Here is a 14311-nt window from a genome sequence, read left to right on the forward strand (position 1 = left end):
GCTGGGGGGATGCTGATGCTAGAAAGGTCATGAATCATGGATGAGAAATAATTTGTAGGGAAGTATAGGGAGCATGTAAGGAAATAAAAAATATATATATTTTACAACTTCTCCCCTAATTTAATTTTAAATATTACATTAAAAATAGAAACACATTTTGAGTGGTTATCCATCAAAGAATTGTGTCTTTAACTCCTATTTAATTTCCATGGGGAGAATCTGCTTCTCTCAAGATAAGCATCTTTACTACTTTTGATAAGCCAATGGATCTTGGACTTTAGTGTTTCTGGCAAATCAAGATGGGAATTGAACAAATGTTGATCCCTCACTGAAATATTATCCACTTTTCTATGTAAATACTATTTTTCTCATCAAATAAATCCCTTTATTTCAAAGTAATATTAATTGTTGCTCCTGCATAAATTGCTTCCTTTTCTTTATTTCTTTCTCATTTTGTATCAGATTGTCATATGCTGGGGTGCCTGGGTGGCTCAGTGGTTGAGTACCTGCCTTTGGCTCAGGTCGTGATCCCAGGGCCCTGGGATCGAGTCCCACATCAGGCTCCCCACAGGGAGCCTGCTTCTCCTTCTGCCTATGTCTCTGCCTCTCTCTGTGTCTCTCATGAATAAATAAATAAAATCTTTAAAAAAATTATCATATGCTTTTCCCAGTGGTTTTATTTTGGGTGAGGAAACGTTTAAATATTGTAGGTTGAATAAGGCTGTTGATTTCTTTTGAAGCAATCCTGTAGGGTCGGGCATTAATCTTTCTTTTAATAGTGTTTCAGCTGCACTTGCTGTTTCATAATGCAGTCAAATTTCAAAGCTTTGAGGATACAGCAACTAGAGGAAGATGGTTTGGCTCTGATAGGAATTTTTTTTTAAGATTTTATCTATTTATTTGAGAGAGAGAGAGCACAAGCAAGGGCAGGAGCAGAGGGAGAGGAACAAGCAGACTCCCTGCTGAGTGCAGAGCCTAATGCAGGGCTTAATTTCATGATGCTGAGATCATGACCTGAGCCAAAATCAAGAGTTGGACACTTAACCGACTGAGCCACCCAGATGCCCCTATAATAGGAATATTTTTAAAGGTAAAAAAAATCTTACCAACTTTAAATGATGTGTTGTATTCTAGAACGGAAAGATTGAACATTATGATATTGTTACTTAAGAATATTGAGATCAATACACTGGTAAGATAAGCAATGCTTAAAATACAAAATCATTACAAATAACATTTCAAATGATATAAAAAAAACTGTGCTGTCCGATATCGTATCCATAAGGCATGTATGGCTATTAAGCTTGAAATGTGGCTAGTGTAATTGAGGAAATGGATTTTTAAATTTTATTTTAATTAAATTTAAAAACTGTTACTAAATTCAGTTGTTGAAAACTTTTGGAATGTTTGGAACAACTTGAGTATATGCATCTATATTTTCAAGTAAAATCTGAATCAAGTAGTTCTTTGTTTTGTTTTTAATATTTTATTTATTTATTTATTTATTTATTTATTTATTTGAGAGAGAGAAAGAAAGCACAAGTGGAGGGTGGGGGGGTGGGGAGGAAGAAGCAGGCTCCCTGCTGAACAGGGAGCCCGAAGCAGGACTCAATCCCAGGACCCTGAGATCATGACTTGAGCCAAAGGTAGATGCTTAACTGACTGAGCCACCCAGGTGCTCCCAAATCAAGCATTTCTGATGAAAATTTAACATCTAATTTGATGCATTGTGTGTAAAATACATAACAGATTTTTAAGACTTATTGTGGAAAAAAATGGAAACTCAGTAATTTTTCGTATTGATTACATTGACAATCTTTTCAATGTATTTGGCAAAATAAAATGTTATCAGAAGTAATTTCACCTTTTTTTAAACTTTTTTTTAAAAGATTTTATTTATTGAGAGAGAGAGAGAGAGCACAAATGGAGGAAAAGGAGAAGCAGACTCCCCACCAAGCAGGGAGCCTGCCACAGGGCTCAATCTGAGGACCCTGGGATCACAACCTGAGCCAAAGGCAGCCACTCAACTAACTGGGCCCCCCAGATGCCCCTGTAAACTTTTTAGATATGGCTCCTAGAAACTTGAAAATTACCTTTGGAGTTTACTTTTCTGTTTGTAGGCACTGTTACAAAAGGATAAAGGCAGATAATGCTAAATAAATAATGGTTAAAATGTGAGATCAGTTAATATATTCTAAATGGCATAAGAACATAAAGTCAAACAGCTTTGGGAAGTGATCTGGAAAGAAACTAGTATTTATGAGTGCCATGTGACTATATATTTGCTAAGTGCTTCATTTAACTTCCCCAGAGGTCTTTGATGACGATACTATCATCTGCATTTTTCAGATGAAGCGAAGCTGAGTGAAGTTAAGTGCTTTCCTGCCAGGTCACAGCGCTGACAGATGGAGAACTGGATTGAAAATCTGTGGACCACACTCTGTGCAGAGCCTCTGAGCTCCTGCAGGCTCAGCAGGTGCAGCCTCCTGCAAGCTCTGGAGTCTGAGTGTTTTAAGGGTACCCAAGATTTGTTTTAAACAGGTAGGGTAAAACATACAGACATGGAAATGACTGTCATGAAAGAAGCATTTTATCGTATAGTCCCTAAAACCAGAAGGCAGGCCACCTGGGAAGCACCAGGGATGGCCAGGAGGCAAATGGAAGGAGGAGAAATCGTGGATGAGAGCCTGTTGTGGTTTCTGGGGGAAGGGATCCATAAGATAGTGTAAGTGGACTGAAGATTGGCCGCTTTGAATAATTTCAGTAGGCTCTAGGGTATAGAGGTTGTCCCTAGTTGTCTACTACCTAGTCCTGGGGAGGTTAGGGCACAGGACTAGTGACTCAGCATGTAAGAACCCTATAAAGGAGGTGGTTGGGCTCTGGATTGGTTGGTTTCCTTATGAAGGGCACTCTCCCAGGTGTTTGTTCTCTCTTGGAATTAGCTAGCCCTGGGAGGGACAACCCCTCTTGTGTCAGAAAGGCTTCAGATGTCAAAGCACCGAACAGAAACTGGAACACATTGTTATAACACTGAGGCACCCGGAATGAGTCCTTGACGACTTGGGCGGGAGCTGAGAGCTGGGCCACACCATGGGCTGGCTGGGAGAGCTTCAGCCACCAGCACCCCCGGAGGCCAAGCGCCAGGGAGGCTCAGAGGGCAAGGCTAACAGCAGGGCCACCTTTCCCTGCACCCTGTGGGCTTGAGCCTGGCCGCAGACAGCCTGCCCATTTGTTGCATATCTGCTTTCATTCAGTGATGTTTGTAACATCCAAAATTTTCAGCTTAAGTGAAGTTTGAGTACTGTAAATTGTTTCTAGGTAATCACCAAGTATCTGATTCAAATTCACATTCTATAACAATACTAGAGTAAGATCTCATTTTTAAAAATATTTTCTCATTTATTGTTCTATAGCTACATATCACAGAGAGCTACAGAAATTGATGGATACGGTGCAGTCAAGCATAAGGTAATACTATTTTCCCTAAATCACTTGAAACACACCTTACATTTGATCTCAGAGTGGAGACGTTGACAAGGCACTTTGAAAGTTGCCCCGAAGACAACTTGCCACTTAAGATGCGTGTGTTGAGCCCCTGGTCCTGGGACACCTTGAAGGCCACAGAAGTGATTCTGTTGGTGGGCACTGACCTCTGGTTTTGCTGCCATGCCCCAGCGCTCAGGGACTCGGGAACACAGCGCTGTCCCCTCCTCTGCTCCTTCTGAGTCCCTGTGGAAGCACCCAGAGCAGCCCTGTTGACTCTACCTGCCCTCTCACAGGCAGGGGGCAGAGAAGAGTCTGACAGAACCTTGGCTTGACTAGCTGTAAAGAACAGTTATCCATATCCTTCAGGATCTACCTTTGTGCAGGCCCCAGGGTTAACTGTCCAGTATTCAGGATCCCAAAGGGGCTGTTCCCTGGGGGTCCACATCTTCTCTCTCTCCCCCCACCTCCACCCACCTGGCTGTCTCCCCACTACCTCTTTCCCTCTTCCCCTCCACCTCCCTCTTTTTCCTCCCCTCTTTCTGTCTCCCCTTTCCTCCCAGGGGCCTGGCTCCCCTGAATTTGCATTGTGTTTTAGAAAGGAGAACTCTATTCCTTTTTCTTGAAAAAGGGGAGCCTCCTTGTTCATGCACCAGCTACCACCTGATGCCTCCCAAAGAGGTCAGAGCAGACCACCTGCAGCAAACTCACTAGACTGGGCAGAGAAGGTGGTTTTTGCCGTGTTCCCGTGGAGGACTGTCAGGACTATACTGTTGTCAATTATGTCTCAATTAAAATCTTTTATGTCTCTTTTTTAAAAAAAGAGAGCCTTGCACAGTGGATTATATGTAGGAACAAAGCATGGGTGTGATTCTGTCCTTAGGCACCCAGAGGTACCTGCAACTCCTCTGGACCAGTGCTGGTCCCCAGCCTCCCCAGGAATCAGGGCCTTGTCTTGCAATTCCTGAGTGGTTTTCACGCTGAATGATAGTTTCGGTGACCCCTTCTCTTGGCCAGGACACCCTTGTGGAATTTGGGTCATTTGATCCTTCCTGCCTGATGCCTGCCTGCCCAGATTACTGGACCTACTCGGGGTCCTTGACTACCCCTCCACTCTCTGAGTCTGTCACCTGGATCATTAAGAAGCAGCCTGTAGAGGTTGATCATGATCAGGTATGTTCTGTCCACATTTCTGTATGAGGAAATGCTAGTCTGTCCCTTTAAAAACAAGGCTGGGCTCCAACTTTGGCATCCGTTGTTAACATCTTGTAATGCTTATACATTTTTATTAAGATGTGCTATAACATTGTCTCAGTTTGGACATGAAATTGGAAATACTTCAAATTAACCAGAGAGGAGTTAACACATAGAGGAACATAAGCTTTTTGCTCTCATTTTACAGTAACATGTGTTTTACTGTATATGCATTGTGCAGAATCTCTGAAAATTAAGACCTTTAAATGGAAAAAATGAAGGCTGGAAACCCTTTGATATTTCTTTATTCATTTATTATTAAAGTGTAGGTTATACACAATGTTATATTAGTTTCAGGTGTACAACATGGTGATTTGACAATCCATATGTTATGCTGTGTTCACCACAAGTATAGCTACCATCTGTCACCATACAAGTCTATTACAATACCACTGACTATATTCTCTGTGCTTTTTATCTTTCATCCTCATGACTTATTAATTTCATTACTGGAAGCCTGTACCTCCCACTCCTCTCACCGGTTTTTCTCATCCCCCCCATCCCTGATATTCCCTCCCCTCTAGCAAATATCTTTTTTTATATATATTTTATTTATTTATTCATGAGAGACACACACAGAGAAAGGTAGAGACATAGGCAGAGAGAAGCAGGCTCCATGCAGGGAGCCCGATGTGGGACTCGATCGCGGGACTCCAGGATCACACCCTGGGCCAAAGGCAGATGCTCAATCGCTGAGCCACCCAGGTGTCCCCCCTCTGGCAAATATAATTCAGAGTTTATTCTCTGTATTGATGCAAAAACCTTAATTTTCTTAAGAGAACTTACTGTGAAATTTCAAGGTAAAGACAGAGCCCAACAGTATCTATACAGAAATTTTATTCTAAGTCAGAGGTTTTGACTTGGTAATTGTTCTTCATTTAGAAATGAAAGTTTAGGGGCACCTGGGTGGCTCAGTGGTTGAGCGTCTGCCTTTGGCTTGGGTCATGGTCCCGGGGTCCCGGGGTCTAGTAACATCAGGCTCCCTGCAGGGTGCCTACTTCTCCCTCTGTGTCTCTGCCTCTCTCTCTCTGTGTGTATCTCTCATGAAAAAATAAATAAAATCTTAAAAAAAAGAAAAGAAATGAGAGTTTCAGTGGTGGTTACTATGTCAACACAAAATGTTTAATTCAAAAATGAACTAACTGTAATAATAATTGCTTTTACTTGTTTTTTTTTTTTTGGAATTCTGATTAAAAAATTTTTACAAGAACAGAAGCTTCCAAGTTCTTTTTTATGAAGCCAAGACAACAATGAAACCAAAACCCACCAAAGATTGGACACTCCCCAAAAAGTAAATACTAAGCCCCTAAAGTAATATCTGTCAAGAATATTTAGGAAAAAAACTAAATAAAATGTTAGAATCCACCAGTATATTAGATAGGATTTTTTTCTAGTAGGATTTGTCCACATAGGATTTTTTTCTAGTTATAAGGATCATTCAGTATTAGGAATCATATACTTATGATCAATAGATTACATCCCATCCGCAAAGCTAAAGGGAAAACTCATATTTTCATAAATTCCTAAAATATATTTGATAATTCATCATGTATTTTTTTAAAAGATTGTATTCATTTAGGGGTTCCTGGGTAGCTCAGTTGGTTAAGTGTCTGCCTTCAACACAGGGCTCAATCCCAGGACCCGAGATCATGACCAAAGCCCAAATCAGATGCTCAACCAACTGAGCCACCCAGGTGGCATCATCATGTATGTTTTGTAAAATTTTTTAATAAAACAAATGAGAATTCCCTAAGTTAATAATGTCGATTAATCTCGGCTCAGAAGTAGAGTATGACTGGTATGGAAAGGATATCTACTAACTCCACTATAATTATTATACTAAATATTAAATTGATTAAATTCTGGTAGCAGCCAATAAAGTTAGGCAAAGTAAGATAAAGGAGGGTTCCCCGGGTGGTTCAATTGGTTACGTGTCTGCCTTTGGCTCAGGTCATGATACTGAGGTCCTGGGCTGGAGCCCCACATCGGCTCCCTGCTCAGTGGGAACCTGCTTCTTCCTCTCTGCTTGCCACTCCCCCCCTGTTTGTACTCTCTCTCTGTCAAATAAATAAATAAAATCTTAAAAAAAAAAGAAATGAGAGGAACATTATTGGAGTACTGTACTAATTTATAGACCTCAATTCCTATGACAGTCAATCACAAGATATAACAGAAGAAAGAACCCTACTTATAATGGAAACTAATAAACTAAAATACCTTCGAATGAACTTGAAATGTTAAAACTGTCAAATATTCCTAAGGGACACAAAAACTATTTCAAATAAAATGCATACTATGTTATTGAATAGAAAAGTATCCCAAAGACACCTTTGATGTCAGTTCTTAAGTTGTAATTTTCCATGAGTTGTTTATTCTCCATAAATTTCATGTGGTCCTTATAAATAAATCAGTAGTTACATTGTGGGATACTGTCCTGTGTATTATAGGATGTTTAGCAATATCCCTGGCCTCTACCCACTGGATGCCAGTAGTACCCCAAAGACTGACAACCAAAAATACCTACATACATTCTCTGATGTCTACTGCAAGCTCACCCCTGCTTGAGCACCACTAATATGTACTAATCTTTAATATCAACTAATAAATGAAATCCTTTACCGCTTAGTGTGTGAAAGAAACCTCTTCAGTGTGAAAATGGCTTTTAATTAACACATTAGTTTACCAGTAAAAGCATAGGGGTGATTCACTTCTTATTCCCTATAGCTCACCAGCAGAAAACTGATTTGTTGGAGGATTCTTTACTTACAAACCAGAATGACACTCTGTTGTGCTGCAGATAGGAAAACTCCTGAGGACATTTGAAAGAAAAATACATTATAAGAAATCCACACACAATGGGATTAGACTGTCCAATCTCATGCTATGCCCACCTGAAGAGATAGGTATCTATGAAGAGTTATTTCTATCATAAGAATTTCTCTTTTAAAAATCATCTACCTGGGGGATCATTCCTTAAATAAAAAATTGCCCCCTCCCAATTTCAGTGGTGAGTGGAGAACGCTACCCATGAGATAACCACACCCCTGCATCCCAAAACATTTGGTATCTCTCTGAAGGGGCACCTGCACCCAAATGTTTGTAGCAGCAAAGTCCACAGTAGCCAAAATAAGGAAAGAGCCCAGATGTCCATCGATGGATAAAGAAGACATAGTATATATGTGTCTGTGTATATATATACACACATACAATGGAATATCACTCATCCATCAAAAAAATGAAATCTTAAAAAAAATGAAATCTTGCCACTTGGAACAACGTGGATGGAACTGGAGGTTATTACACAGAGCAAAGAAAATCACAGAAAGACAATTACATTATTTCACTCATAAGTGGAATTTAAGAAACAAAACAGGATCACAGAGTAAGAAAGGGAAAATAAGATGAAATCAGAAAGGGACACAAACCATAGGAGACTTTAAAAAAAATTCATTTATTTGAGAGAAAGAACATGGGCAGGGGGAGAAGCAGAAGAAGGAGACTCCCCACTGAGCAGGAAGCCCAACAACTTGGGGCTCCTGGGGATCAATCCCAGGACCCAGGATCATGACCTGAAGGCAGGTGCTTCACTGGCTGAGGCACCCAGCCCCCACCCCCCATAAGAGACTCTTAACTTTAAGAAACAAACTGGGGTTGCTGAAGGAGGGGTAGGATGGGTAACAGGGTGATGAACATTAAGGAGGGCACTAAATGTAATAAGTACTAAATGTTATATGCAACTGATGAATCACTAAAGTCTACCTGTAAAACTAATTTAAAAAAAAAAAGGAAAACCTCAAGAATGTCTTCATTTAGCGATATTTAGCATCCTCAACGTTGAGCTGTCCACCCCGCTCAGCTCTGGATAGAATCTGTTGCCTGTTTTTGGGCTTATCATTGGCTTCTCCTTTATATCTCTCATCCGATCATTGGAGCCAGCCCAATAGATGCATTCTGCATGGGCTTTTGAGGGAATTTTTCACAAAAAGAGATTGATTCACACCAACTTAAACAGACCTTAAACGTAAGGACTAAAATCAGTTACCCAGCAGCCCTTGAACACTTGTGGATGTCAGATGTTTTCAAGTACTAATGGAAAATATGACTCTACTCCATCATTATCAATAGAAATGAAAAAGGAAAGTCATTTGGATTCACAGAAAACACTTTCTTGGACTGTAAGAAGGCTGAAAATTATAGGGGAGTCCACAAAAATCAACGTTGTTGGGGCTAAAAGATAAACCCTGAACGGCTGTCACCATTTCCTTGAGAGCAAAATCGCAAAACGGGGGGGGGGGGGGCTCAGCAAGCAGCCTGGCAGATGGAAACGCACGTGCCCTTTACGAGTGCACACAAGCTCGTCTTTCGTTAAAAGGGCGTTCAAGTGCTCTACGTTCATTTTCGCGGTAACGCAACAGAGGGCCATTGTGCGCACGTTCTGTACTTGTGAGGAGCTGACGGAGATGGGCGCATCTCGTCCGTCCAAACGTCGGGGCCGGACGCCAAGGCCTCCTGGCCGCGCTGCCCAGGCCAGGCGCCGCGGGCCTGCGTGGGGAGCTGGGGGGCGCCCCCGGCAGTTGCCGCGCCCGCCAGGCGCTGGCCCAGCTCGCGCAGGACCCGTGACCCGTGACCCGTGACCCGTGACGTGACCCGTGACGCAGGGTTCCCACGAGGGGCGTCTGCCAACGGTCGCCCTGGCCCTGCGCGCCTCGCGGCTGCGGACACGGCTGGGGGCCGGGGGGGGGGGGGGGGGCGCCTGCGGGAGCGACTTGCCGCGGCAGAGGCGGAGGCCGGAGCGCGCCGCCCCGCGGTCATGGGCAGCTACCTGAGCTCGTACCTGGGCACCACGAAGGACACGAAGGACACGAAGGACGCGCGGCCGCGCCCCGCCTGGACGCGCCCCGCCCCGCAGCCCGGGCCCGCGCCGCGCCCGCTGGGCCTGGGTCAGGGCCAAGTGCTCTCCTTCTACCGCGAGCTGTGGGGCCGCCGCAGGCCGCTGCCCACCCTGCCGCCCCGCTGGGGCCACACCGGGGGCCAGGGGGTCGTGGTCCCCAAGCCCTGGAGACGCTTCCACAGCAAGTCGCCCCTCGAGATCCTCACCGACTGGGACTCGCCTCGCAAGACGTGGACCAGGCCCTGGCTTTGGAAAGCCCAGAGCCTCCTGAGCGTCTGGAACATGGTGACCGTCAACGTCCCTTCTCCTGAGAGCCGAGGCAGCGTCTCCAGGGCTCCAGGCGACCAGGAGCACCCGGACCCCGGTGCCGAGGAGAGCCCGCTGCGGGCTCCCAGCCGACGCAGGACAGGAAAGAAGAGGACCCACAGACCGCTCTGGTTTGAAGCCCCCCACGGCAAGAGACGGAAGCTGAACGCAGAGGCCAGGGCATCTGCCTTCAGGCCCGTATGGAGAGACGGAGTGGTCCCGATCTTTGTGCCCAGGCCTGGGCCTCTGAGAAGAGGCTTCTGCTCCTGGCCTCCGCCTGTCTAACCCAACACCCACCTGGGGCCCGACCTGCTGCCGCGACACCAGCAGCCCGGGGCCCTCCCTGTATCCTGAGCCACAGTCCCGCCACCACCACCTCCACGTCCTGAGACTCCAACCCGCCGGCCGCCGGCCGTCCGTTTACCCTGCTGGCCCCCGCCCCCTACGTGAGGCACTGACACCACCAGCCAGCCCTCACCACCCCAGCCTGCACCTCTGCCAAGGCCCCCAGACCCGCCTCTGCTGATCCTGCAGGGCCCACACCGAAGAAGAAACAACACCGTTGCTGTCAGAACCTCTGCCTTCCTCCTGCCCTGCCCTGCAACCCCACCTACCTACCGGGAAGGCCTGCTTCTCCCCTGTTTTCCCAGTTTCTATAGTGAAAGCAGCGTGCGTGTTCTATTTTAATAATAAGAAGAATAAGCAACTTGAGTATCACACAGTGTCATTGTCTTTCCTTCAAAGGTACGTGGAGTGCGATTTCGTCTGCACCAGGAATTCTCTACCCTGGCACTCTCAACATCTGGGGCCAGATAACTGTTGTTTGTTGGGTGCTGTCCCCTGCTTCGCAGGCTTTAAGCAGAATCCCTGGCCTCCAGCCCCCAGGGGCCAGCCAGCATACTCAGGTGGTGAAAATACAAACGCGTCTCCAATCATTGCCAAATATGCCAGGGCGAGGTGGGAGGTGGGCTGGATGGTGGGGGGGTGGAGGAAGGGGGCGGGGTGGGGCTGGGGTTGGGGGGTGGGGAGGCACACTGGTGGACAATGTCCGAGGGACGCTGACCTCTACTGGCAGAAACGGTCAAGCTGGGTCTCGGCAAAATGCGCTGTTTTAAAACCCGGCACAGATAGACATGAACAGACTGAAGTGGTCTATGCTTAGCAAAAAACATTTCCCCCAGCTTTGGAGAATGCGGTGCAGTGTGATGGATTCAAATAGCTTGGCCCTATTATTCATCAGAAAATGCAAATTTAAAACCAATAAACTACTCATTTAAGCTCCTCAGGCTGGCAAAAATGAAAATGCCAATCACGTGAAATGCAGAGACTTGGAACCCCAGGCAGTGCTGCAGCTGTGAATGGGTCCGGCCAATCTACAGGAGCACTTGCAAGGGTCTCCTAGAGCAGAGTGTGGCTACCAGAAACTCTTACACATGAGCGCGCGCACAACACACACACACACACACACACACACACACACAAGCACGCGTGCGCACGCAAAGACTGGTGAGGGTGTTCTTCCCAGCACTCTGTCAGGTCAGACAACTGGGACAGTCTAAATGCCCACCAGTAGGCGAATGGATAAAGTAAATATGCTACGTGCTATCGAGGGGGCACTCTTCCACAAACTGAAGGAAAGAAATAGCCCAAGGATTCTCCACTCTTGGGCTCCTGGGCCAGATAATTCTGAGCATTGCAGGATGTGAAGCCGCACACCTGGCCTCCATCGCCCAGATACTGATAGGACCACCCCTCCAGTGGTGACAGTCAAATGCACCTCCAGGCATTGCCATATATCCCCGGAGGGACAAACACCACCCCCCACTTGGAAATCGCTGAAGTAGAGAGACCTATGTACTTTTTAATGACAGGTTACATCTCAGAAATACATGGTGAATGAAAAGACGGGGCTTAGTATATTACGTGCAGCATATGCCCTTTATGTAATTTAAACAAGTGCCGAGTAATATTGCTGGAATAATAGGGGAGGCTAGGAACCGGGTAAGAGGTCATCTGGACACTCTGCCTGCATTGTTCTTTCCACCTAAAGCCTCTTTAACTACTGTTCAAACACAGATTTCACGGCATTCCCCTTCAGAGAGTCAGAGGATATGCTGTAAACAAAGCAAAGTCCCTTCTCCCATGGAGCTTGCTTTCTAAAGGAGGTGGAGACACAAGATAAACGAGTAAATAAATGGACACACTAGCAGGTGCAAAGAAGTATAAAGAGGTATAAAGAAAAATAAGGGGGATCCCTGGGTGGCGCAGCGGTTTAGCGCCTGCCCCTGGCCCAGGGCGCCATCCTGGAGACCCGGGATCGAATCCCACGTCGGGCTCCCGGTCCCGGTGCATGGAGCCTGCTTCTCCCTCTGCCTGTGTCTCTGCCTCTCTCTCTCTCTCTCTCTCTCTCTATCAAAAATAAATAATAATAAAAAAATAAAAAATAAAATAAAGAAAAATAAGGGAGGGGGAGGAGGGACACATACAATTCCACCAACACCACTGTGCCCCAAGTACTTTCCTGTGTCCCCATCACCTTGGAACTATGCCATCCTTTACTACCAGTTCAACTCTGTTCCTCAGGGTTTCCATTGGTGGCAACTCCTGCTTTCATGTAGAACCTCCGCAAAGAGATTGAAAATATTTTATCTACCTAGATACAAAGATTTCTAGGAGATTCAGATTGTTGCCGAAAACACTAAGCTCAACATTTTCAATGTTGACAGCTACTGTTAGATACAAAATGTCCTCTAAAAATCAAGGTTGTGTCCTGAAGTTTACTCCCTGCCATTTGCCAGACTTGAGTCAAGGCATTTCACGTTCCACGAGTTGCTAGAAAGGGTTTCATTTTTTAGAAAAGACTTTATTTATTTATTCATGACAGAGAGAGAGAGAGAGAGAGAGAGAAAGAGACAGAGACACGGGCAGAGGGAGAGGGAGAAGCAGGTTCCATGCAGGGAGCCCGAGGTGGGACTCAATCCTGGGTCTCCAGGATCACACACCAGGCTGAAGGCGGCGCTAAACCACTCGGCCACCCGGGCTGCCCTAGAAAGGGTTTCAGATCTTAGTGTGTCCACAAGGGTGCTGGTGACATTTTGAGTAGGAAATTCCCTATTAACATGCAACTGTCCTGAGCTTGGCATCAGGTTCATTCTCTCTCAGCCTCAACCCCTAGTAATTGCCACAACACTCTCCAGGCATACATGTAGCTCCCAAACACACCACATTTCCATAGGCTACCTGGATGGAGGCAGAAGCATACCCACATAAGAAACACTTGTAAACCTTATCCAAAGTGTCAAGGTTCTGAGAACCAAAGCAGACCAAGGTCTTGGAAACCAGAGAAAGATGGAGAAACTGGCTCCATCACTAGAGTGGTCACTGAAGAGGCAGAGATATGGAACAGAAGAAGGACATTAGTGAAAAAGGGAAGAGGGTCTGAAAAATCCCATAGCTCAATAATATTGAAATAATGATAGTTCCTTAATTTTTATGTATCTATCAGGGTTACTTCCTATAATGGCCGTAGGGATATGGGTGAAGAGTCTGCAGCAGAGTTTCTCAAGCTGAGCACTGTTGACATTTTAGGCTAGAGAGGTCGTGCTTGTGGAAGGCTATCTATTCTTTTGTAGGATGTGTAGCACATCCCCAGCCTCTACATGCTCCAGGCCAGCAGCGCATCCAATTGTAAAACCTAAAAACATCAGAGCTCAAAATATCCTCGGGAGCAGTGCAGGGAAGAAATCCCCCAAGGTTGACGACCATTGGTACACAGGATCTCTTTATATTATGTCTGCAAGGCTTTTGTAAACGTAAATGCATTTTTTCTCATTGAACACACACCAATACAGGAGCAAAGCAGTTAGTTTTAAAGCTGCCTCGGTACAGTAAAATGACCTACAAGGATAAAACTAGGCAATGGATTAATAATAGTTTTTGACGGGCTTCATTGATAAGGAGATAACATACAAATGTACTTTGAAAATAAGAGTCATTCAAATCAGGAGCGACCCGGTGGCGCAGTGGTTTAGCGCCGCCTGCAGCCTGGGGTGTGATCCTGGAGACCTGGGATCCAGTCCCACGTCGGGCTCCCTGCATGGAGCCTGCTTCTCCCTCTGCCTGTGTCTCTGCCTCTCTGCCTGCCTCTCTCTCTCTCTCTCTCTCTCTCGTTCTACCTCTGAATAAATTTTTTAAAAAAAGAGTCATTCAAATGCAAGATATTGATAGCCTTCAGCATAGGAGTGGTCTTAATAATTATGTACAATTTTTGGAAATTCTGTAACATGTTTAGACGTATCAAGAATTTATCAGGGAGCCACCCCCTGTTCTCCTGGCCTCATGAAGCACGACTTCCATCACTTGTGCAAGATCCACATG

General features: G+C 45.4%; 1 long non-coding RNA gene across 2 annotated transcripts in view; it reads left to right on the forward strand.

Moving 5' to 3' along the window:
* LOC129517772 (uncharacterized) overlaps positions 1-14311 on the forward strand; it is a 52117-nt gene that overhangs the window by 18850 nt on the left and 18956 nt on the right. Inside the window, exons 3-5 of one of the 2 annotated variants that reach the window (XR_008666108.1) lie at positions 2350-2541; positions 3414-3468; positions 4501-4656. This is a non-coding gene — a long non-coding RNA (uncharacterized LOC129517772). Of the gene's footprint in view, positions 1-2349; positions 2542-3413; positions 3469-4500; positions 6202-14311 lie in introns of those variants that run through there. The other variant, XR_008666106.1, reaches the window with a different exon arrangement.

This window comes from Nyctereutes procyonoides, unplaced genomic scaffold (genome assembly GCF_905146905.1).
Source record: "Nyctereutes procyonoides isolate TBG_1078 unplaced genomic scaffold, NYPRO_anot_genome, whole genome shotgun sequence".
Lineage (NCBI taxonomy): Eukaryota > Metazoa > Chordata > Mammalia > Carnivora > Canidae > Nyctereutes > Nyctereutes procyonoides.